The 24,457-nt window shown below is 46.0% G+C and overlaps 1 protein-coding gene and 1 long non-coding RNA gene across 2 annotated transcripts in view; one reads left to right on the forward strand and one right to left on the reverse strand.

Annotated features, from left to right (window-relative positions):
• MYO1E (myosin IE) overlaps nucleotides 1-24,457 on the reverse strand; it is a 194,525-nt gene that overhangs the window by 132,162 nt on the left and 37,906 nt on the right. The window lies entirely within an intron of this gene.
• On the forward strand, nucleotides 1,310-2,419 carry LOC121148755. The gene is made up of 2 exons (XR_005882587.1): nucleotides 1,310-1,523; nucleotides 2,262-2,419. It is a non-coding gene; the product is annotated as an uncharacterized LOC121148755 (long non-coding RNA).

A 24,457-nucleotide genomic window follows, 5' to 3' on the forward strand; every position in this document is an offset into this window, starting at 1 on the left:
CCATTAAAGCAATCAGCAGATACCTCTGCTCCCAAGTGCACAAAGGTCCTTTTTTACCTGAGCCCAGAGACCCTAAACACGGGGAAAAGCAGTTCCGTGGGCCCAATGCCTTCCCCTGGGCTGTGACCCCTTCTCTTCCTGGGAGCTGAGCCAGAAGCACACTATTACTTACTGATTAAATAACCAACACCCAAAGACACCTGGGAGTGACTACGCATCAACTAAGCTTCATTGCTCTTAAAGGAAAAGGTGTCAGCATTTGGTGGGTGGATGTTGCTTGTATTTAAGGTACAGCCATAGCTGCTGGCTTGGAAATAGGCTTTTTCCTTAGTGCATTTTTTTTTTTTAATTCAGTGCAGCAAGAGAACAAAGGTTAGAGAAGAGAAATAGCTCGAGATGCTGAGGAAGATAAAAGGCAAATGATGTAAATTAAACATGAGGGAAACATTAAAGAAAGGAAGGAAATAAAACAACCCCAGAGAGTTAAATATACAACAAAGAAAAAGTCGTTTGATCACACAGCAAGCAGTGTGAATAAATAAAAATAAAATACCATAAATGCTCTAAAAAGAGGGAAAAAACTTTCAAGAATTTTCCTTCCTATTTCCAGTCTTAGGAAGCCAAGGTCCTTTTTGCTTGATACAACTAATGATTCACAGTTCTCATGCTAGACGGCTAAACCAAGCTCTGGCAACATACCTATCATTCTCTAGATTGAAAATATGTAAATGAACCAATCAGTTCCTCTCAGTGGGTAAATTCCGTGCAGTGCATGCCTCCGTTTTGAGTGGCTGCAGATAAAGATAAGGGATAATTTTATTCGGACATTTTTCATCCCTTACAAAAAACTCATGTTACAGGATTCCAAGACAAATTTATCAGCGTGCAGAGTAGCCTGAAGATTTTTAAACACACCCAATAGTGAGTCTCTGGAAGTTAAAGTTTGTATCACTTTTTTCTGTAACATTTCTATAGGATGCTGTGGCTCTGAGTTGAACATGGCTGGAGAATTTTCGTGTTATGGCTTAAACCTCCATGAAATGGACGTTAGCAGGCAGGCCTGGGAGCTATAAAATTCAAAGTGCATCATTGGCTGTAGATGGTAAAGGGGGCTCTGAAACAATGCCTAGTTCCTTTCCATTCTGTTTTGCCCCATTGTGCTGCGAAGAAGCTGAATCCCTGCCCAGTTCTGGGCTCTGAAAGGCCCCATTGTACAGGCTATGCTTTTCAGAGCCGAGTTAAGGTTGCTGTAGTAACCTTCCCTATGAATTTCCTGACCATTGTGATGAAGCTTTCAACTCTGTGACAGTGCGACAGCTACACACCAGGCTGAAAAATGACCATGGGCCCACCCACTTGGGGGGATGGGGAGGTCCTGAATATAACCCTCTCTCTGCTACCTAAGTCAGCCATGTAGCTGGAGAAATAACGAGAGATGGACCTGCATAAATTGTCCAGAGAATTCTCTGTCCCAGGATTGGAGCTGGGGGACAGGTGGGAGTGTACTAAAGGAGGCCTCCCTCGTAAGCTGATGAGGGCATCATGGTTGCTGGGTTGGGAAAGCCAGTTTACTGGAGCCCCTTTACTGGGGGCACCAATGATTCCAAACGCCACCAGTATGAAAAGCCTGTACTGTGATGAGAGAAACAGTCCACGATTCAACAAAGTGCTCCTTTCGCATGACCATTATAAGTAATAAAACAAGCAAGGCAGAGAGTGTGTATTTCAGCTAGCAGTGAAGACATGCACCTTACAAACCACAGTGGTAAGGTCTGGGTCCAGGCTCTGGCTCCTGATTCCAGCTTTCTGCCAATGCCAATCCTGAGAGGCAGCAGTCAGGATGCAAGTAGCTGGGTTCCTGTCACACAGATGGGAGACCTGCATTGCATTCCCAGCCCCAGCTCTGGCCCCTTTGCCTAGCCCCTGCCACTGTACTGGGGAGTGAACAAGTACCTGCAAGCTGTCAAAGCATCTCTCCAATCGAACAAAACACAGGGACAACAATAAGAAAGGCAATGTGCAAACATTCCAACTTGCAAGGCTAAGACGCAATTCCAACCAAGCTTTCATTGAAGGCCTTTTGTGTGCTAAGCAACAATGGAACATGTATTCGCTCATTGAATTGCCCCAACCAACCTGTAAGGTTGGCATTGTTAATCATTCTTAAGGATGAGAAATACTTAGCACAAAGAAGCTGCATAACTTGTCCAAATCAACCTGTGGCTCTAAAATTTTTTTACCTTCTCTACCCCACTTTACAGTATCAGCATTGGATGGATATCCACGTCTAGACTTTACAAGCAAGGAGTGGGCCAGGAACATCAAGTCAGGCATTCTCTACTGACTTCTCAGAAAGTGCAGTTGTGGCCGACACTCGGCCTAATGCTCGAGACACCCATAAAAGCACCTACACCCCCCATCAAATAACCTGAGGTCAGTAACCAGCATCAGCTAGTGATTTCAGCTTCCTGCCAGCGCAGATCCCGGGAGGCAGCTCATGTCATTAGGTTCCCGTCACTCATGTGGGAGATCTAGATTGAGTTCCCAGCTCCCAGCTATGGCCCCAGTCCAGTTCTGGCCATTACAAGCATCTGTAAACCAGTGAATGAGAGTACTCAGTCATGCTTATCTGTTTCATGTGTGAAGCAGAAAGTCAATATAGAAAAAAAAAGAGGTTATGCTAGACATTGAGAGATGCTATAAAAATAGGGAAGTATTGAGATAGATCCAGGAGGTTAGAGGAGGCTTCACTAAACTTCCAAGCAGGGCCACAAATATAAGCCAACTAGAAAGTCCTCCATGGGGTCAAAGAAAACTGTGAGTGAGGGGAGAGGGCAGGAGTGAGGAGTGAGATGGGTTCTCTGACACAAGCAAGCTGGGTCAGGCTTAGTGGACAGTGAGCTGAGAGTCGTTTGTTTAGCACACTTGTCCAAGCTTTGTTCATGCAAAAGCCAGAGACTCAAAGTCAGGTGCTTATCAATTGGGAATAAATCCAAAGAAAAGAAATCATTAAAGGGATAGCCACACTCTCACGTTCATTACAGCATTTTTCACAACTTAAGCAAGGAAATCTGTCCACTGATATATGAATGAAGAAAGAGATATGGGGCCAGTGCAGTGGTATAACACAGTATTCTTCTACCTGTGATACCTGCATTTCATTTGGGTACCAGTTTGTGTCCCAGCTGCGCCACTTCCAGTCCAGCTCCCTGCTTATGATCTGGGAAAGCAATGGAGGATGGCTCAAGTCCTTGGGCCCTTATATCCATGTGGGAAACCCGGAAAAAGCTCCTGGCTTTTGGTTTCAGATCAGCTGTTGAGGCCATTTAGGATAGTGGACCAGCAGCAGGAAGCTCTCTCTGTAAACCTGTGTTTCATATAAATATAAAATATGGAAGAAAGGAAGAGAAGGGAAAAGAAGGAAGGGAAAATGTGGTCTATACACACTTTGGAATATTACTCAGCCATAACAAACAATGAAATCCTGCTACAACATAGTAAAACTAGAGGATATTACGTTAACTAGAACGTCAGGCACAGAATGACATACATTGTATGTTCTCATACTACAAAAAAAAAGCTAAAAAGTTGATTTAATGGGAATAGAAATCAGACTAGTAGGTTTTAGAGACTGGGAAGTTTGGGGCAGAGTGGGATGGTGAGGGGAGATGAAAAGAATAATGGGTACAGGAGTACAGTTAGGTTAAGAGGAATAGCTTCTAATGTTCTACAGCACAGCATAACTGGTTGACAACAATCTCACATTTCAAAATCACTAGAAGAGAGAACTTTGAATCCCAGCATAAACAGATGGGAACCATTTGAGCTAACAGACTTATTGATTACCCTGATAACCACTGCACATTGTATACATGAATTATCATACTATGTCCCATAAATATGGACAATTAGGTTGCTTAGTATTTTTTCACTGCTGATCAAAATCCTTAGCATAAAACTGTCCATACTAACCACTTTGATGACTTAGTCAATCATGTACATAAGAGTATATATAACCCATCGGGTCCTTAGGATCCCAGCAATGCCCCAGATAAAATGTGAAGAAACAGGCCTCGCGTGGTGGCCTAGAGGCTAACTAAAGTCTTGCCTTGAACGTGCCGGGATTCCTTATGGGTGCTAGTTCTAATCCAGGCTGCCCATTCTCCATCCAGCTCCCTGCTTGTAGCCTGGGAAAGCAGTAGAGGAAAACGCAAAGCCTTAGGGCTCCGCACCCACGTCGGAGACCCGGAAAAAACTCCTGGCTTCAAATCGGCTTAGCTCTGGCCATTGCAGTCACTTGGGGAGTGAATCATCAAACAGACGATCTTCCTCTCTGTCTCTCCTCCACTCTGTATATCTGACTTTGCAATAAAAATAAATCTTTTTTTAAAATGTGAAGAAACGCAAACCCTACTCAATGTGTTCTCTCCAAGACCTAGGACACGGTGGGTGTTCAGGAAGTAGCTGGTGCTGGCAGGGGCAAATCATAAGCCTGAAAATCAGCAGGCAGTAGGGAGAGATTCAAGGGAGAAGTTCCTTCGGAAAGCAAAGTGAACAAAGTACTTAAAATTCTTGTGCCCAATGACAGATTCAAATGAAAAGTTTATGCAAGTAAATGATCTAACTAACAGACTGAGATGGTTGGGCGTGGATTCTGTAGAAGGTTCAGGCTTCTCAGAAGGTTCTTCAACTGTCCTGGACCACCTGCTTCAACTGTAGCCCTCTCTCACCATCTGAACTCCTAAAGCAGCAAGAGAATAGAAGATTTATTGGAACTCTTACATAAATCTATCTGGGATCTTTCTACTTCCTAGTTCAAGCATAGGAACCAAACAGTTTGGGATATAGCCTTATTCCTTTTTGCATCATATCCAAACTCTTGCAATCTGTACTTGGATAATGATAACTTTGAATAAAGAACACTTGAACGTAATCATCCATATGCCAAAAAACATCCTAGGAAAGCCAGTATTTTGGCCCTCTCAACCCTAGTGTTGGACATCAGCCACAGGAACTCAGGGAAGCACATACACCTTTGTGCCCAGGGCTCCTGTTTGTCTCAAACTTGCCTGGCAGTGGCTTTGGGTCTTCCAGACCCACAGTTTCCCTTGTCCTTAGGGGAGCTCCTGAGGACCAGTCAATGTAGTTCAAACTCCCCAGCCAGGCATTCAAAGCCAAACTCTCCTGACAATGTTTCTTTCCCCAAATGCTCCATAATTCTACCTCCAGATCACCTGAGACTCTGTAGGGGAACCTAGTACTGCTTCACCTTGGTCCATCATGTTCTGTTCCCTTGGGCTGAATGTCCCATCCATTCCTGAAGCACTAAGGTTGATGCTCCCTCTGCAAGTGCCTTCACCTTGTAAGAAATGGCAGCTGTCAGAGTACAGACACAATTCCCCACCAGCACTCCACTGAAGGCTTATCAACATCTCCCCTCTCACGAGGTTCCTTGAGGCGGTCTGCCTCTTTCTTGTCGTCACCTCATTCTAATAGGCCCATGTGAACAGCACTGTAAACATCTGCTCAACAAAGAACTAAAAACCCTTACAGAGTCAGGATACTTCAGAGTTTAGAATTAAAAAAAAAAAAAAAAAAAAAAAAAGGAAGGGGGTAAAGGATTCATGAAGACAAGAAACATCAGATGATAAGGATGCAGTAAGATCATTTGTGCTTGCATCAAGCCTAGCTCCTTGGGAGAACACACTGAAAAGAAGGGGGAATCTAAGTCCAACAAAACACAGCACAGGTTAAGTAGGAAAAATAATGCCGGCTGAGGAGGGGCCAGGAAGGCAAGGCCAGGCACTTGGCATTGGTAACAGGAAACAGGCAGCCAAGATGGAATCTCCATCAGTGGGTGCAGCCCAGGTCACACAGAAAAGCTGCCTTCCCTCCAGAGGCAGAGGGCCTAAAGACTGGTGGCAGATCCCCAAGCACTGAGAGAATGAGCCATGCCACCTGCATTCACATGTCAAGTCCACGGAGCCCTCAATCACCTCATGGGAATCCTCCAACAGCTCTTCTTGGGAAGGCAGAGAGCAGGTGTAATTACCTCGCACTGACAGCTTGGAAGGGCTGGTACAGTCCTCTCTGTGCTTTTACTTGAGCCATCCCAAGGAACGGAGGCCGATCCCCCAGAGCCAATTTCCAGCTAGGCTCAGCAGCTCTGGAGGATGTACCTGTGTTTTTCTGTCTAGCATGGTAAAGGCTGCATCGCTTGCTGAGAGGGAGCGTTAAGGTAGATGGCAAGTCCCTCTGCGGACTCATCTCACCTTCTTGGAAATGAAGAGGGAGGAGGAGGGGGGAACCTGGAGCTACTAGAGAGCTACACAGCTTTTAACCTAGGGACAGGGGGAAAAGCAAACAGCTCCTTAAAATACACACACATACACAATTTCTAAGTACACTTAAAGGCAGCGATTGCAATATAAAAGCCTTTCAAGCTGGGTGATGCACCACCCCCTGAAGACAGGGCAGAAGGATCAAGGCGCAGAAAAGCAGGAGACGTCATGCTGGGGATGAAGGGGCCTGCCAACTTCTAAAGCGGAGGAGGAATTACAGTAATTCAGCCCACAGCAATTTCCCATTTTAACTGATGTTTCCTGTTTTCTATGCTGGGCAGCATGAGGATATTCAGAACCAACCCCCGGGGCTCCCAGGCTGTCCCTTTGCGGGTGGGGGTCGGATGACAACATTCTTTTCTGTTCACTCACTCCATCGTGTGCAACAGATCTGTTTTCCCACTGACCTCAATTTGCGGCCCCCTCAACCAATGCCAAGGATTGTCGTGCAGAGGGCAGAGCTGGGCTCCGGTGAACAGTGCCAGCAATAAGGCCTGCAGAGAGCAGGTCATTCCCCTGGCAGTTTCCTGGGTCTTCTCCCTTTATCTAGAGAGTCACAGCTTGGTGTCCTTGCACGCGCTAGCTAGCCTGTCTCAGCAGTTGGGCTGGACCCAGTTTAGGAGCAAGAGTGGCTGGTGCCCAATTTATTCTTGAGTAAAGGAGACCACTGGGTGTTTTGTTGTTGTTCTACATTTTGATTTGGGGGATAGCACCGCAAAAATGTGGGCTTTAAAAAAAACTTATTTTGAAATAATTTTTATTAAGGTAACAAACATTTTTCATCAGTTTAATTTGCAACATTTTATCACATTTGCTTCCTGTTCCTCTGTACACACACACCCCCACACGCACACATTTTCAACAATGTTCATGGAAATTGTTACAACCACTCTAAGCATGAATTGCAAATTCCCTACACCACAATATACTTATGTTTTCATTCCATCTTTGCAAACTTTCTGAAGTCTCCATATGTATGCATGCATGGTTTTTCTAAGACATTTACAGCTCGGTATGTCATGTTCTTTCATTCTTTGGCCCTTCGGTGTATATTACCCAAGGAAGGAATGTGTCTCCTTCAACTGCAGTACAGTTAAGAACTTCAGGAAATTTACCAAATTCAATATCGCAATTTCATCAATTATACCAATAATTGCTTTGTGACAATCTTTATGGCCTGCTGGAGCATAGCGTGTGCACTGCATTTAGTTGTCACATTTCTTTAGTCTCCTTAATTCATTACAGCTCCTCAGCTTTCCTTTGAAATGTCAACATCATGAAAGACAAAGAATTCAGAATTCAGGCCAGTTATTTTACAGAACTTCTCCCCATTTGGGTTTGTCTGCAATTTTGTGCTAATTAGATTCAGGGCTGGTTTTTTTTTATCCCATTTTTGTTTGGAATCCTGCGCATTCTGTGTCCTTCTCAGGGTATCACATCTAGAGGTACATGATGTTTGTTGATGATATTTATTTTTATCACTTGGCTGACTACTGGCCAATCTCTGTACCATACCATTCCTATTCTTCGTGTTGTTACTGCCAAGTGATTTGTGGGGAGTCTATGTAAATATCCTGTTCCTCAAACTCCGCCAACTATCTTTGATAACATTAAACTTAAACTCAGTTGTCTGGCATCGTGGGAGCAGGCAGTGCTCTTGAACAGACAGCCCAGGGGCCAGGGAGCATCTAACTGGACTTTTCTGTCACATGGTAGCCCATTTCCTCACAGGCTGCTGGGCTCCAGGGACAGTGAGGGTGCTAGATGGCTCTGCTGCTGATGCTGGACACTGTGTTCCACCCTCCACAGGGCATGAAATGATGCTTTCCTAGAAGCTGAAAGGGAGCCGGGAATTATGAGTCAAGGTGATACTTAATGTCTCAGACAGCCCTGTGCAGAATGATACAAGGAAGTCAGGTCTGTCCACAAACTTAGGATGAGTGGGTACTTAGCTCTGGCTTCTTCCATCAGTGAGCCTAGGAGGCTCGCCCTGATCCAGTCCTCCTCTCTCCCACGACAGTGCTAACGGATGGAGATCCTTTACAGATGGAAATGCAAGGTTTGCTTAAAGCCAAATAGGGGCCAGGGGACCAAGGGATATAGAATGTGAAAGAAAAAGATACTATGCAAAGATGCTGCCAGCACCTGTTCTGGAGCCACACTGACTGAAGCTCTTCTCCGCATCCAGCCTTCAATCCAGTCATTTCTGTCCCTACCAGGCACTCTGCCAGCACCTGGGATTTTCTTCTGCTAAACACGACTGGGTGGGACTATTACTCCAGGCAGCTTTGCTACCTGAGGACCCATCCTCTCCCAGCTAGGACAGCTGGAATAGAACCCAAGAAAGAAGCCACCTTCTCTATAGCACTCTATTAGACAAGAACACTAGTGCACTTAATCCAGAGACCAGCAGTTCCTCTCGACTCGGCAGTATCTCAGCTCTCATGTTTTAGAAGCCTGGCGCCCATTTTGGAAAGGTATATGTTTAGGCTAGTGGTTTTAGTGGCTACTGCAGAGACACAACTAAGAGACAAAGGCTGCACACTTTCTAGCTAAGAAGTATATACCAAGGATTCATTGTTTTGGTAGCATAATAGGATACAAGTTATCTTTAGTATGCTCCAAAATTCCTAGGGATTCACAAACAATAGTAATTTTGGGGATGGCTTTTTTTAATAACAACTCTTTTTGTGGTCTTTTCCCTGAACCACATCCTATGTTTTTTGTTCATCCAGTCATCCACTGATTCATGGAACCCAGTCAGCCAAGCCTGGTTGAGGCACTGTGCTAGGTCCTGGAGATAGGATTTTCCCCCAACAAAGATACAAAGGTTTATGAGTGAATTACTTAATGTGCAGTCACGGTGGCATGGTGAAGGTGGGTTTTGTTGATTTAAGTCTTTCACCATTGAACACCTTGTATGAGCTGGTACCTACCAGAAAATAGAACACAAGTGCACTCACACCTAATTGTGAAATATTACCTCCTGCTCTCAGGTAAGCTGAGACCTGAGTTCTAACCAATCTTCCTGGACAACTAAACCCTAACCAGATGACCCTATTACAGAACTCTGTCAATTTCACTTTAGCAACACCAGCCTAGTTTCTGGCAATGATCAACCCTATGCATCATTCATTCCATTTTTAAATCAAGTTGGTTAGGTTTTCTTTAATAATCTCCCTCTTCCTATAGGGTAGGCATCTGGGACCTGTGCTTCCCATATCAGGGCACTAGGGTTGGAGCCCAGGTCCCCCTCTTGTGCCCCCTGGGCGGCAGTACCAAGTACTTAGATCCTGTTATCCAAACAGGAGCCTTACACTGAGCTCCTGGCTTTGGCTTGGCCCCAGCTGTACTGTCACAGGCATGTGGAACCAGTAAATTAAAGAGCTGACTTGCCTTCAAACTTTTTTTTTAAGAAAGAAAAAGAACTCCATTACATTGTTCCTTTACAAAAACTTAATGTCCAGATGCAGAATTAATTTGGTATGGGGTATGATATGCCACCTCCCAACTGGCAAAGAGGTTTTAACTATCCTGACTGGAATCCCTATGGCTTTATTGCAAACTTAGATCTTCATCAGCTGCATACTGTTGCCACTGAGAAGTTAAAAGGGCTTTGGAGCATCTGTAAACCAATTAGCTACTTCACAATTCACCCACAAGTCAAGTGCTAAGTGACCAATGCTAGCGTCCTATTGAATCTCTTGCAGAGGGAATTCAGGACTGTTGTTCCCAACTGATATGTCCAGCAAGTCCAGTTCCTGCAGAAAGGCTGAGCGTGGCCAAGGTTTTTCCATTTCCATGGTTCTGACACCCCTACCCCCACAATCCCTCAGTCTCTATTGTCAAAGATACTACTAAGGTTTTGGGAACTTTTCCCATTGCCCACCATCATCCCAAGTGCTCGTCCTCCGCGCTGCTCCTTCACCCTCAAGCTTAAGCACAAGAAGAAGTAAACCTGCTGCAAAACTGTCAGACTCCTTGACATCTGGCCCTGTTTTAGAAACGGAAGTTGACAGCTTACGGAAGACAATGAGCTGCTCCACTGATTTAGAAACCTGCCAAGTCTAGCTACACATCTTGTGGGGCTTGAATTCCAAAGGAATTTGGTGGGAGGGATGACTACGAAGCATTCCAACAGGCTTCTGGAGAGGCTCTAAGAGGACATCCAATGAAAAACATCGTGACAAGAGTGGTGGAAGGACGCTCTTGGTGGAAGGATGGCTGCTTTCTTTTGACATCTTGCCAGGGACAGCCTGTCAATCTTTCTGAGGGCCCTATATGGGAGGCAAGAATTCAAGTACTGCGACTATCAACTGCTACCTGCTCAGGCACCACACATCAAAAAGCTGGATCAGAAAAGCAGGGCAGCTAGGACTCAACTGGGTACTCTGACACGGGATGCCCGGATTATATGCTGCAGCTCAATGCCCTGAACCACGAGGCACTGAAGACTCAGCATACACATGGATTTCAAAATAAACTTTAACAGCTTTGTGAAGTCCCTTTGTGCTTACATCCGAACACTTGAATAGACCAACTTCCACATCACATTCTGGCAACTTGTAGTCATCAGGTAGCTTCCTCCTTCCTCCTTCCTCCTTCCCAGGGTCTTCTGGAGGACATGCAGAGCCTTCAGCATAGACCTACAAGCCCACCTCTTGAAATACACTCATCCTCCTCTCAGACCTGAAGCCCAGTATCAAGGAAAAGCCCGGGGACCCTTGCAGTGGTTGGAGGATGTAACGTGTAGCTGAGACGATTCTTGTGGTTGCTAGGTTGTCTGTGACAAGCAAGCTCTTGAGTATCTGGGACACTTTCATAATCACTAAATCCACCTACCTGCATGAGTGGCAGGGAGAAGGTACAGAACAAGGGAACCAGCAGTGACTTCTGCCACATGCCAGCTGAGTGGCCAGGAAAGTTTACATGAATTCCTTTGTTCTCAACCTCATAGGGCCATGAATAACTCAGGAGAAAAAGGATAGGAAAGTCAATCTCATGGTGCCACATAAATGAGTGGTCTTGACAACACTAAGGGATAGCTTGATTGACTAATGAATACCCTCATACTAGCTGTTGTGCACTTTAAATAACCTACCTCTCTCATCCCCAAATCTACTCACAAAATAATACCAGCAGAACTTTCTACACTAAAGGTAGCCTTATCCAAGCTTTGCAGAAGAAAAGCCTCTTCCACTGGGGAAATGAGAGGAGGGCCAAAGCCATTGGGAAGTCCCAGGCATGAAAAGCATCACATGGCAGGCAGAGGAGACCAGGTAGATAAAGTTAGGACCAACAGACTCGGCAGCCTACAGGAAACAGTGTCCCTTCACAGACTGGCTGGCTACTCTCATGAGACTTGATGGTGTGTTGAAATCATCTAAATGTCCTGAGAGATCAGGCAACCCCAAGCATGATTTCTACATTATCACAGAAATTCATCTGCTCCCTGAAGTGGCAATACATTACCAAAGTTAACAAGCAAAGCTGTGAAGTGGCAGCATACTGTAGTGAGAAACAAAGTTGTGTCTGGATTTCAGACCCTCTGAGTTTGCCAGACACAGCCTTCACCTAGAGCCACTTGCTCTTTCTTTGCCAGAACAAGACCAAGGAAAAGAATTTCCTTCCAACTAGGTAGGTGTTACAAAATGAATCATGTCATTTTGCCCTTTCCATTTACTCTGTTCACATGAGGTTGTTATATCTTGTTTTCAAAAGACACCTTCCACTCCAGGGGCTCTGGTGAAATTGTCCCCAGTTGCATCCTAAGTCAGTGGTGTGGATGATAGAAATACCCAGTGATTAGGCTCTTGATGCACATTCAACTGCCTCAGTACAGATATCAGTACAGATAAGAATGGAGCTATAAAATGAACTGTTGATTGACCTTGGCTCCAAACAAATAATACCAAAACAAGGAGTCATTATCTCCTCTAGTATAATTTAAAAAAAAAAATCAAATTACTTAAATGGAGAAAAGGCTTTCTAATGGTTAAAAAGCACTTTCACATCTATCATTTAATGCTCACAACCTTGAGAGCTTATTACCACGTTCAATTTATAGATGAGGAAAATGAAGTTTTGAGAGGCTAAGCAACTGACCTAAGGTTGCATCCAGATTTTTCTGAATGTAAAGAGCATTACTTCTCCCACTCCCCACCATACCAATGCCCACCAACATCACAGCTGTCCATTAATCAATGCAACAGAAACCAACAGCCTTCTTCAAAAAGGACATTAAAACCTACACAGCATTTGGATTTGGGTTGGATGCTTGGGGAAGAGTCTCGAAAAGTAGGGTTGGCTCCAAATTGGGTGTAACCAGTAAGTACATTAATTCTATGAGTACATCAATAAGTCATATATATATATAATATATATAATATATGCACTCAAAAGCAGAGGCATAACTTAAGAAGCAGTGGCCACACAGTTACTGGCTAGATGTCTGTTCTGTGGGCTGTGTAGCAAACGTACTTTTGTTTATGTTCAGACAAAACTCTGAAGTAACTTTGCTTTCTCTCACTTTCCCATGGTGCCAGAGTCACCTTGTCTAAGGAGTTCTGCAGCACTGTTTACATTCAACAGGACAACAACTTGCCTTAGCTCCGAGCACCAGGACAGTGTGGGGCAACACTGTGAGCGAGCAGTAACACTAGTTCCTGAATGTCAAGATTTGCTCTTCTTAAACAACCGCCTCCTCGCAGCCCTCCCACCTAACAGAAAGTTAAAGATGATCAAGTGGTGAAATCATGAAGACAATTAGTACTAACTGCCCTTTGAACTCCCAGGTGGAGGCGATAATCCTTAATCACAGTGTTCTGGCCTCAACCTGTCTCCCCCATTCAGATTCCCTCTCATCTGTTGCACTGGCAGCTTTCAGCAATGGCTTCCTTTTCTTGATTTATAGAAGTTCTTCCTTGGGCACCCAGCCATTCGGAATAAAGAGTTCATTGTCAGAGTCCTGGGCAGCTAAGGTGTGGCCAAGGGGTGCACATGACACATCACAAAAGAAGCCAGGGATGTGGCCCTCCTCCCACCTCCCTTGCTCCAAATTAGAAGGTGGCCAGCCCCGAGCTTCACTGTGGGTCCACACCCTAGCAGGAACAACACTAACAGCCTGTACCCCAGAAGACAAGAAAACCTTGAATGGCCTACACCCAGAAAATGAAGAGGCAGAGAAACAAACACCCACGCGGTAATGACAATAAAACTCCTTCCTAAGTGCAGCTGCAGTCTCAGGTGGGAAATGTTCCCACTTCAACATGCTAAAAACTAAATTTAATTCCAAAGTGTTTCTGTAGTGCCAGCTTGCATACATCTCTGCCTACTCAAAACCCTTTGCTTTGTATGAGTCCTCACTTCTAGATAATTCACAAGAACAGGAAAAAAAAATCTGTTTACAAGACAACTGCATGTTGCTCCACTAATAGTTTTATGAGTATATGAGAGGTCTTTAAAAGGGTCATGGAGAATAGGCACTATGAAGAAACTGTACATGCATTTCTAATTTCTTTTTGCACCAAAATAACCTCCTCTTTTAATCTTATTTTTCCTTATGAGATTTGTGAAGGTTTCTCTACGTGTAGTTTTTCCAATGCCACAGTATATTTCTAGTTTGGACCTTTTTGTCCCACCCTTTTCTAATAACCCAAAGTCCATTGACAGGTGCATGGAAGAATAAATGTCTGTTACAATAAGCATTTGAAGATAGTCGCTTTGGCAGGTCTTTGGGAATGGCTGCATCCCATATTAAAGTGCCTAGGTTTGAGTCTCACCTCTGCTCTGGACTCCAGCTTACTGCTACCATGCCTACTAGGAACAAGAGTGATGGCTAAAGTGGCAGTGTCTGACATTCATGTAGACTGGGGTATTTAGGGAATGAACAAGTGGATGGGAACTCTGTCTCAAATTAATTCTTTTTATCTTAAGATTTGTTTTTAAGGTTTATTAAGGAGTCTTGATTAACCAAGCTTGGTGATAAAAGGTCCCACTAGAAATAACAAATCACAAGTCCATGTGGCAATCCAATCAATCATAACCCCAAGAGGAACAAATGCTCACTACCCTGAAGTCCATCCAGTAAACTGAAGACCTACATCCCAGCTTCCCCAGCAATATAAGTTATCCTAAGAGACACACAACCAATAACCCGGACACACTTACAAACCTGCAGACATTCACCTTTCCCTGGTTTTCTGCTCACATTCCACTACTGCCAGGCCTTGCCTCTGCTGAACTCTCGATTGTACACAAGTTAGAAAAACAGAGCATCTTAGCATTGCTATCTTCATTGTCCCGCCCAAGCAGTGAACAGAGGGTGAGGAATACAGACACAGGTACTGGGGAGGCCAAGAGACGAAGTGCCAGAGCAACGGAAATACACGACCAAGAACAATATTTATTTATTTTCTAATTGGAAACACAGATACAGAAAGAGAAGGAGAGAAAGATCTCCTCCTGTCCACCAGTTCACTCCCCAAGTGACTGCAATGGCTAGAGCTGAGCCAATCACAAGCCAGGAGCTTCTTCCAGGTCTCCCAAAGGGGTGCAGGCTCCCAAGGCCCTGGGCCATCCTCTAATACTTTGCCAACCACAAGCAGGGAGCTGGATGGGAAATGGAGCAGCCAGGACACAAACCAGTGCTCATATGGATCCCAGCACATGGAAGGTGAGGATTTAGCCACTAAGCTATCACACCAAGGCCTCTCAAATTAATTCTTAAGGTCATCATAATTTTACTTTCCCATTTCACCTATTTAGTCCTTCTCACGCTCATGGGAGACATTCACATCTGCGGATGGAGAAAAACAGATCTCAGCTCAACTTCAGCTTACAATGGGGCTGCAGCACAGGTTGGCAAAACCTCAAATATTAAATTTGCCAAGTGCCAAGGGTTTAAATTTATAAAATGCTCTTATTTGTTAAAGGCCTCAAAGGACTTTTTCTTCCACTGTTGATTCATCATACCCTGTACATTTGCAAAACCATCCGCGATTTACAACACACTCTCTTCTCCCAGCCTTTGCAGATAGGCTGGGTATCAAATTTACATGTCACAAACAGGACAGTCACAAACGGTGACTCATCTGCATATGGTGTGGTTCCACTGAGAAGCCCTGGGACTGGCCCTTTGGATCATTTCCCTTTCTATGAGTGATGCTGCAAAAGCATGCCTTCTTGAACCTTGAACCTGCACCTTTGCATACCCAGACTACCATTTCTGTGCAACGTGATCCAGGAAGGAACTGCTGCTCAGGGCTTTCAGAATGACACCTGAGCCTGTGGAGGTAGGTACTGGGCAAGTCTCCCCAGCAGGAAAATGGAGGAGAAGATTGGATCTGTTCCAGGCAAAAACTTAGCCTGGCGCTTATTTCTAACTTCAGGGGGAAGCTGAGTGCACGCATATGTTAGCCAGGGAGATGTCCTGGAAAGTGGCCCCTGTCCTGGCACCTGTGGCAGCACTGAGTATATGGGCCAGCAGCTGCAGCAACAGCTCGGTGGAGTCCTTCCCTGCTGCAACAGCGGACAGGAGCTCCGGCTGACAGATCACAGCAGCTGGGCAGCAAGGACCGGCCAGCGTGAGAAAGTGACCCAGAGAGCACTCATCTCCCTCTGCACAAATCCTCAAAGTAACTCTGGCACCTCCCTCTCCGGACTGGGGCTCTATATTCCAAGACCCTCTAGCTAACTCCCTGGGCGAGCATGCAATCTCTAATAGACTTCAATGAGCTTAAAACACATCTTCCAAAGACATTTGTTCATAATTTACTTATATTTATGTCGCCTCCTACTGCTGTCTCCCAGAGACACAGAAGGGCAGAAAGAAGTTCTTGGGCTAGGAATCAGAAAATCTGGAAGAAAGCAGACAAGCAGAAGGTAGGGGAAAGGAATGACTGAAATTACTTCAAAACACACACACACACACACACACACACACACACACACACACACACACACACAAAATGAGCTAAAATGTATAGCTTGGTGCAAAAATATTTCAAAACCCGCACATCTTTTTTCACACTGCACATACCCCACAAAGTTTTTAAGACCCCTCACGCGCACAGTTCAGAATATTTTGCACCAAAATAAGACTCTTTTTAATCCTATTCTCTACAAACTTCTTGAGGAACCCTTGCACATGTTGTTAGGCACAATCCCTGAGCACCTCCTGTACTTTCACTGATGTTCAATACCATCTTTGTGATAAATAAGAATGGTGTTGGTGGTCTGTTCACTGATGAGAAAATCATCTTTGATAAGTGTCTTTTCTAAACATCCTCCTCCTCCAGAAAGCAAACAAAACAAAACCCAAAGAACAAGACTGGAGTTCAGTTCTTATGACTTGTCAAGGGACTTGACACTCTTCGGGCTGTACAGAACAAGACGACGATGGAGGTAAGAGCAGATTGCCAAGTTCTACCGAAGGTGATGACATTACCAGCTGCCATAAACTCCCATCTGCTTACTCCCAAATTCCTGAAACAGCCAGGATTGGACCAGACTGAAGCCATAGGTCAGGATCCCTGTGCAGTCTCACAGTTGTGACGGGCCCACGTACACAAGCTCTCGCCTGCTACTACCTGTGGCATTAGCAGGAAGTTGGAATCCCAAGAACTGGGACTTGGGATACACACATCCCAAGCGACAGCTTAATTGCTGCACCAAATGCCTACCCCCTCTTCAAGTTTTATTTGTATTTGTTTGTATCTGAAAGGCTGGAGTGCAGGGGTACTGTTATGCCCAGATTTTGAGATTCACCATGAGTCTGAAGTTGATGCAAGTGCGCAAGGATGGGTTATTCAACCTCGGCATGTCTGAGTTTGGGTTTTTGGTTAAGAGCACGCACCCAGGACCAATATCCCTTACTGGAATGCAGCCTCAAATAGCACATTCACAGTGGTTTTATAGGGGCAATCCACAATAGCTTGAAAAGTGGCAATTCACAACAGCCTGCAAGGTGAGGGGCAAATACACATTCCCTTCTTATCTAGGCTGATAGCCCAAACCTGACTATTCTCTGGTCCAGCAATTAAGGTAACCACCCACTTAATTACTTGAAGCCACCTGTGAGATAACCAGCCTTGGGCTTTGAATCATGAGAATTGGAGCCCATCCGTGCTAAAGGTCACATAGGCCGTTTGGCTTGCAAGCTCACACAGCTTCTTAGGAGCAATGAACCATGAACAAATGGTTGGGATTTTGGTACAGTTAGAGAAAGACAATTTGAGTATTCCAAAGGTCAGCCAGTTCCATTCCCAAGCCAGGCGTTGACCCTGGAACCAACTTGAACCCAAGAGTCTCGGGCAGGGAAGAGGCTGTGTGGACACCACTGAGCTGCATAGCAGCTGTTCTTCTGACATGTGTGCCCCACAGGATGTAACTTCCCAGGAAATCGCAGGCCAACTATTTGCAACTATTTCCATTTCTCCTTTTAAAATGTCTTTATTAATATGGATTTTCAAAGTTGCTTCTCAGTTTCCCCTCACATCATTTCCATTTTATCATTCTCCTGCCCATCACAATACAGCCTCATTCCTGTTCAACAGGAGAAGGTTACCTGCAAGACCTTATTGTAGGTATGCTAGATCCTGCCATATATGTTACAGCTCTGGTATTCCCCCTACATACACACATCAATTGACCAAGAATCAAGCACCCTTGTCCTTCCTCTCCCCACATCCAATCCTACTGGCTCTACTTCAGAACTGGTCCTCCAGTCTACTCCCTCTTCTTACAACAGCTATCTTATGGAACGTCTCATTTCTCACCTGCAACAGCACCCTAATTGATGTTCTGGATCAGTCCTGACCACCTGTCACTTTGTTCCAGTAAATCCCTGCTCCATAAATCCCTTAGTCAGCTGCTGCTATTACTCTCTTTTGAGGCAGCTTCCTAGCCCTCTTCAAGAACTCAACCCACAGGCTGGTCAGCCAGCTTGGGTGTACTGCAAGCCCACTGGCACACCAACTCAAAAAAAGTTAAGGCATAGCAAAGCCAGGCCTTGTAAAAAGCTGGACCGAAAGGAGACAGCAGAAGTCACAACCCTTATGTCTATGTGACCTTATTTGGAAATTATCCTTGTGATATCAAGCAAAGATGAGGTCATCAGGGAGGAAGTTAATTCTATACAACTGATGTCACAAGAGGAGAAAGCCATGTGATGATGAGGCAGAAACTGGGGCCATGGGTCTGCAAGGCAAAGGCCTGATTTAGAGAAAGGTAGGAACAGCTAATCCTAAAAAAAAGCAAAAACAAAGCAAGGGCTCCGAATCAGATCGATTCACTTCACCTGTGATGGTTTTTCCATTTACTCAGTAAGAAGCCAGAGGGCTTCAGCATTACAGTTCTAAGGGACACACCTGATGTTACTGTTCCTATTAAAATGACTATAAAACTAAAACTCTTTAAAAAAAAAAAAAAAGGAAAGAAAGAAAAATAAAACAGCAGCCCCTCATGTCCACAGGACAAAGTCCAAAGTCCACGCCCCTCTATGCCAGGAAACGCTTGTCAGCCCATGGGCCAACAGCCATCAATCACTCTTCATCTCACTGCCTCGCAACATGCATACCTCCAGCTATCACGCAGCCCTGGAGTCCAGCAGACCCCTCCAGTGCCTCCTGGTCAACAGGCATAGCAAGGGCAACCACCCAGGGTGGCCTAGAGCAGGCCTAGGGGCCTAGCACACTGAGGAAGCCAACAAGTCCTTCATCCGGAAGGCCAAACGGTTAGGAATTTTCGCCATTTACCCAAAACACCAGAGGCCTGCGAGCCACACAGATTTTTATTAGGTGCAGAGAGGAAGGGGGTGAAGGCAATGGGGCAGAGTGAGCAGAGCGAGCGGACTCCTGCCAAAGCGGGGCTCCAAGAGAGAAAGAAGGGGGACTGCAAGCCCCCACGAAGAGGAAAGAGAAAAGAACAAGAGAGAGAAACAAAAGAGAACATGGAAGAGAACGTAAGGGCGGGTATTGGGAGTACAGAACCACAGGGATTGGTGGACAGGACTGTCAGGTACAAAAGTGGGCACCTCACTAAACAACGCCAGTCTTTACAAAAATGAAACAGAAACCAAGACTTAGGGGAACTGAAACTGAAACAAGGGAAGGAAAACCTAAGGGAAGCAACTCTTTAAAGCGACAGCCAGTCTAAAACGGTTGGGGTCTCATCAATCTTGCGCTGATGTCACTCCTCACACAAAGATTTGGCAATGCCAGGGCAGAAGACCGTGGCTTCAGGCACAGAAACACAGGGATGTACCCTCTGGAAGGTACACGCTGCTAGGCGGATCAGGCAATCCCTACCAGATACCTTAGTGCACTGGAACCCCCTCCACACCAGGGGTCTCTGACATCTCCACTCAGTGCTTAGCCCCGTGCTAGGTTCCTGGCACAGGAGAGAAGTCTGAAGTCCAAGAGGGTGCACGCGTAACATGTATTCATTCCAAAGAGAGAGAGAGAGAGACCAGAAAATCTGGCAGGGAGTTTACCTTTGCTCACAGGAGTGACCCATGGCTGCCGGCTGACTCATCTGGTAACCTGGACCTCCGAGCTGCCATACCCAGAACCTCCGGGCTTCCGTACCGAGTGTTAAACAGCACGGGGTAAACGAGCTCAATTGGTTCTTGGTCGAAACAGCTGAGCGTTTACTCTGCTATTTCACTAGCTGCAGCTGAACTAGGCTCACAGGGGCCCTCCCCAGCAGACTCCACGTGAGCTGCTTACGCTGAGGGTATGGAGCCACTAGCCCAGGGGCGGCCAGCCCCAGGACATGAAATACTTGGTTTCATGAGGGAAGGGCAGCACTTGGTGCCTTCACTAGCAGAAGAAAGCAGTCTTCCCCCGCCTGCCCCCCACCACCACATCAGGTCCAGGAAAGGCCCAACATGCAGCACACTGCCTATGACACCAGACAACGCATCACATACTAGGTTTTCTTTTTTTAAGATTTATTTATTTTTATTGGAAAGTCAGATACACAGAAGAGACAGAGAGGAAGATATTCGGTCTGGTGATTCGCCCCAAAAGTCTGTAATGGTGGGAGCTGTGCCAATCCGAAGCCAGGAGGCAGGAGCCTCCTCTGGGTCTGCCATACGGGTGCAAGGTCCCAAGGCTTTGGGCCATCCTCCACTGCTTTACCAAGCCACAAGCAGGGAGCTGGATGGGAAGCCGGGATTAGAACCGGAACCCATATGGGATCCTGACACATGCAAGAGGAGGACTTTAGCCACTAGTCTACCACGCTGGGCCCATACTAGAGTTTTTGGGTGAAGCTGCCAGAGTGTAGCAAGGGAAGCCATCAGGAAAGGACGGGGAGAAATGGGAACTCGGCCGGAAGCCAGGTACGAGGTTAGCCAGCCAAAGGACACGTGTTCCAGGAACAACACACAAGGAAGCACAGAAGCATAAAGGGGCGTTCAACAGCACTGGGGCAGGGATGGGGGTGGGGAACCTCGCGTTCACAGCACCCCTTCAGACCATGGAGACGCTGCAACCCTTGAAAACTTGCTAGATAGGCAGACTTCCTGCCACCCTCACCCTCTGAAATAGATGCTCTGGCATGGGAATGAGGCCCAGCAATCACATGGGAGTTTCTGAGAACACGCAGCTCCACAAAGAAGACTTCAATGAGCATATCACATCTATTCCTTACTGAGAATTCATTCCACTCAGTTCTTGATGGAACCTTGGCGGTATTAGACACAGCAAGGCACAGAGGCTCGCCTTCAGACAGTCAGGAAGTTGCTGTGAAGGCGGAAAGGATTGGGATTGACCCGGTTACACAGCACGTTGATCCTCCCCCTGCAGCACTAGCATTTCATATGGGTGCCAGTTTGAGTCTCAGCTGTTCTACTTCTGATCCAGCTCCCTGTTAATGTGCCGGGAAGGCAATGGGGGATGGCCCTAGAGTGTGAGTCCCTGCCATCCTGTAAAAGACCCAGACGGAGTTCCAGACTCCTGGAACCAGAAGGGGTTGCCTCAGCCTGGCTCAGCCCTGGCCACTGAGGCCATATGTGGAATGAACCAGCAAATGAAAACTATTACTCTCTGTCCATCTGTCTGTTTCTGTCTCTTCTTTCTCTCTGTAACTCTACCATTCAAGTAAATAAATACATCTCTAAAAGAAAAAAATTGAAATCTATGCCTAATTTTTTCATAAGACATATTGCTCATGATAGTTATCAGAGACTCATACATCTGAATGAGATCGAGATAAGTTGGTTGTTTAAGGAAGCAACATAGATCTCATGTCATGATCCGGTGGGGACAAGAAATTCTCTATACTGAAGATAAAGGAAAAGAAGAGATTGAATTGCGGCTGCCTGAGACCCAGAAATGAAAGGAGGAGAGTCGCGATGACATCCTTATCACCCTGTTATCACTCGGTGACTGTGACTATTTTGTAGAGAGGTCTCGAGAGTCCTCACCAACCCCGTAAGATCGTCACATGCTTTTCTGTGTCACACTTCATAGCTGAAGACCTGCTTTCCCCACTCCTGCCAAACAACGATTGGATTTACTCTGATTAGCTTTGGCTCTGCAGCCTCTTGTTAAGGAAACTAGGACTCTGGCCAATGCGTTCAAGGAGAGAAAATAGAAGGAATCAAAGTGATTGTAGGGAGAAGAGGAGGGGAAGTTCCCTGGAAGTCTAAAAGTAGGAACCGAGGATGGTTATTTTAGGCTTGGGACTCTCTGTGCCACATGAAATTATGAGAATGACTTAATTGCCCCTGTGCATTCAAAACCATAGAGAGACCATAATGGCTGGGTTACACCCAGACCGACTGCAGCAGGAATTAGACTGGGTGGGTGCCTGCCAACTGAACCTGCTCTGCAGACACAAGTGACTGCAGTGGTCACAGCTTCGGGCCTTGGGCTTTATTTCTTTCATTCCCGCAGAGCAGACGGGGACAGCCAGAAGGGTTGGGGAGGACTCAGGAAACCTGGATCTAGTTCTTTCTCCAACAAATCATTATGTGCATGCAGGCTGCGGCTGAGCTCTTCTCTGCACCCTGGGTTTCTTTCTCTCTTGGATAACAATGGCAAGTGCCACTTACCTGCCTTAACTGTTCACACAAGGTGGAGAGACACCTTGAGAAGTCTGCCTCCATGGAGAATCCTTCCAGGACTTGCTGTTTGGGTTTCACGCAGTGACTTCTGTACCCCTTGTTCCCACATCCGGTGACGGTGCCTGTCCTGACTCCCTGGTTGCAGATCCAATCAGCATGGCCACAGGCACTATCATTCCCAGAAATGTGTCACGCAGAAACGAAAAATCCACATTTGCAGGGACTCTGCATCACTGCAAATTAGTGGTTCTCAGCTGGGGGCAATTTTACTCTCCATGGGACTTCTGGCAGGGTCTGAATTTACTTTTGGTTTTATGCATTTTCATTACATTTGAAAGATAGAGAGATCTTCCATCTGCTGGTTCACTTCCCCAAATGAACAGCACAACAGCCAAGGGAGGCCAGGTAGAAACCAGATGTATCATGTGGCTGCCAGGGGCCCTGGTAACTGAGCCATCATTGTTGTCTCCAGTGGAGAAGCCAGGCTGTGGTGATCCCGAGCAGCCTCTTGGCTGTGCTGAATGCCCATCTTCCCCGATTTAGTCCTGGCTGCCACACTGCGGAGGAAATGCTAGAACCATCAAGGCACAGCACAGACCATCCATCCCATACCCCCAGGAAAAAGTTTCAGGCCCCAAAGGTTCATGGAGTCAAGATGGGCTGCGATGCAAAATGGCCGCAAAGCCTGGGTAGGCAATAGAGGAGTGACCCCAGGGAAGCTGAGCCCACTGCAGGTAGGGGGACAAGGGAGGCCACACAGCTCCAGCCAGCTGGGACCAGGGTGGGCCATGCTCTGATTTTTTTTGCTAGAGCTACATTGAACGTGAAATCTTGTCCTTTAAATGGTGGCTCCACTGTTTTAAAATGTATGGGCCAAGAAAACACTTCCAGGCTTCGTGGAGAGGCCACGAGCCAATACGAGGCAGCCTCTGGTTTGGACTGAAGATTCCCAGCCTCCTCTGGCTGAGCTCCTTGAAGGTGCCCCCCACACCCCTTCCCCTGGAACTGGGAGATGGGCCCAGGACCCTCCTCCTGTGTCCTTTGTGTTCCATGACCAGTCCCTCCCCAGCCTTAACTAGCATGTGACTCCTGCCTCTTCCTCTTGTCCCTTCTACAACTTTTGATCTCTTGGCCATCCCCAACCACATTTAGAATCTGAATCTCTCAGCAAAGTTAGAAAAAGGTTAGTTTTGCTTGCTAAGAAAAACATTGAATGGGTTACTTTAGCAGGTCTGTGCCTCAGTTTCCCCATGTGTAAAACAGGGATGATGATACTACTATTTCCACCACCACCAACACTCCTCCTCTTTTTCCTACTACTTTATCAGCTGTCACCAAGCCAGAATTCGTTCCTACATGCGCAGTGACTAGTTAAAACCTGTATCACCTTATCCTCCCTCGTGAATCTTTCACTTTTAGAATAACCATTGCAGCAGCTTCTGCTAATGAAAATAACAGCAGCACAGTTAGATCAAGATTAATGTTAGCATTTGTCAGAAGCTTTACTCAAAGACTTACATAGGTGGAGCCTGAATAGCAGTTCAAATTTTCTCAGCAACAAATAGGCCGTGGCCCATTGGTTACGCAGATTCATTTTAGGGGAACATTTTGTAGACCTCAGGGGCTATTTTGAGGCATCAGGGGAGGAGTAAATCCTTGCTTATGGTGATGCTCAGAAAGCACTTGAGCAGCAAGAGAGAGAGCACAAGGAAGGGGGAGGCAGTTGTCAAACCACCAAATCTCCACTGGAAATAATAAGGGGAAAAAAGCATGCAAGACATTCTTGGGCCAGAGTACAACAATCTCTCACCATCTTAAGAATTTAGCGTAGCCAGGTTTATGGCCCATCTAACCTGTCACAAGAGCTGTGGCATTCTTTGCTAAAGCCAAGTCACTCTGGCCTGACTTCTTGCCAAGACTACTTGACCCTTATAAAAGTCCTTGACAGTAGAGTGGGTGCCACTTTCCCCCTCCGCTTTGGAACACTGCCCTGATGGCACCCGAGACAAAGGGAATGGGGTCTGCTCTCCAGACTGGAGGCCAA

The sequence above is a fragment of the Ochotona curzoniae genome, unplaced genomic scaffold (assembly GCF_017591425.1).
Source record: "Ochotona curzoniae isolate NIBS_2020 unplaced genomic scaffold, NIBS_Ocur_1.0 scaffold_4701, whole genome shotgun sequence".
Classification (NCBI taxonomy): Eukaryota; Metazoa; Chordata; class Mammalia; order Lagomorpha; family Ochotonidae; genus Ochotona; species Ochotona curzoniae.